The following is a 1983-nucleotide window of genomic DNA, read 5'->3' on the forward strand; positions in this document are numbered from 1 at the left end:
TCCGACGCGCGCCCCGCCCAGCGCCGCTTGTTTACCCTCCGCGCCGCCCAATGGCGCGCCGCCGCTGGGGCGCTCCCGCCGTCTGATTGGTCGCGGCGCCGCTCCGAGCCCGCCCCCGCGCGGCTCCACGGGGCACCATTGAGGCCGGCTGGGTGGGAGGGGGGGCGGCGGCAGCCAATGGATGCGGCGTGATTTGCATGGTTCCGCCGAGGACGTTTTTCATTCATAAAAAAATAGAAGGGGGAAGAGGCTTGCGGGTGGGGCCGGAGCAGGGCAGGATTTAAAGGGGCCGCGGCCCGCCCCCAGGGGTGGGGGTGGATGGGGCTAGAGGGAGCTGGGGGGAGGGGTTGATGGGACATCCCGGGGCGGCGGGGGGGTCCTCACTCCTGGTAGACATGCTCCCTGCATGCCTTCCCCTAGCACCTGCCGACGAGCAAGCTCTCCGCCTGCAAGGACAGGCTTCGGGCCTTGCGCAGCACAGGGTACCTTCTGCTCTTAACAAAGCTGTTTTGTACTAACAGGCTTGGCACGGTGGGKGTCTGCCTGAGAGCTCCCTCCTTCGGCCTCCAGGGTTAAACCCACACCTGGGCGCCCTCTGCCAGCCACCCTGGGGGTGTTGCTGTTGTTCCCTGGCGTGGAAAGGCAGAGCAGGAGGAGGGGAAGCACAGGCCGGGAAGGGGGCACACAGGGGAGAGGGTTTCTCTGCAGTTAGCTCAAAACAACCTCCCTGAACAGGCCTTTGAGAGTGCAGGCCTCGGGGTCCCAGTAGGAAACCCACGGTCCTCAGACACATGAGCCCTTACAGGACTATAAATGGCTCAGAGGACTGGCTATTAGCCCAGGACAGAGRCACTCCATGCGGTGGGCCTGCCAGTGCTGCCCCCCCCCCCCAAGGCATCGCTTTGCCAAGCGCCTCAGTTTCCCCCTCTGCGAAGTTAGTGAGATTGACCGCTGGGGCCATGCCAGCCGGCTGCTCTTGMAGGTTGCAGCAGTCTGCAGGGCAATTTGCTACCACAATCGAGCGTTCATGGGGAAATTATCCACGAAGAAGGAAAAAAAGGGGAAATGCTCAGTAAGCATTGCTGTTGTCAGCTTGGGAAGGAGCAGAGCCCTCTGCTCGGATCCTGTGAAGACACCCCGAGGTTAGGAAGCCCATTTGCACAGGATGGTCCTGACCATTTTGAAATCATCAGCCTCAAGCCGTGAGGTTGTAGAAGTCCTAGGAGAGCTGCCCCAGATGCCTCTGTGCTACAGATAGTCATTTTTCAGTAGCTGTTGGGGTACCGATGAACTTACTGATGAACTTCTGGAGTCCTCCATGGGTGCCACTGTTCCCCAGGGAGGATGCTGATAGTTACAGGTAGTTTGGCTTGTGCCGTGTCCCACGTGAAATGGGGGGAGCTGTCACGATACACCGTCAGCAAAGTGCCTGCTTAGTGGGGGAAGCGCAGAGCTGGCCCAGAGGAGCCCTCTCCGAGCGGAGAACGCTTCCCGTGGGGCTCTGCAGGAACTGGCGCTCTCGTGTTTCTCTCAAACAAAAAAGGGATTAAATCACTGCGGGTAAAATTAGCAGATGACACACGGCGGGGCGGGAGGTGGTGGTGGTGGTGGTGGTGGTGAGCCTGGGGACAGAGAACAAGCTGGGCTGCTTGGGATGAGCTGGGGCGCCAGGCGGAGACGGGCAGGACCGGCGACCCACGGCAGCCTTGTGGCAGCCGGAGCAGCCCCAGCTCCGGGGGGGCTGGGGYGGGTGCCCTGGGGTCTTGCAGGATGGGACCCTCTCCCTCACCGCCGCTACCCTCGGAGAGACTCCCGCTGAGGATACGGGCCGGCACAGGCCGGGGTGCTGCTCTTGGAGCCTCTCGAAGCCCCCCTGCACCGGGAGAGGCGATGGGGCCCACGTGCTCCTTGCAGGGCAGCTTGGCAGGACGCTGCAGGGTCTCTTTTGGATGCTTCAGGATGAGCTGAAGGCCCTGGAGAGCC

This window comes from Apteryx rowi, unplaced genomic scaffold (assembly GCF_003343035.1).
Source record: "Apteryx rowi isolate R43461 unplaced genomic scaffold, aptRow1 scaffold_450, whole genome shotgun sequence".
Lineage (NCBI taxonomy): Eukaryota > Metazoa > Chordata > Aves > Apterygiformes > Apterygidae > Apteryx > Apteryx rowi.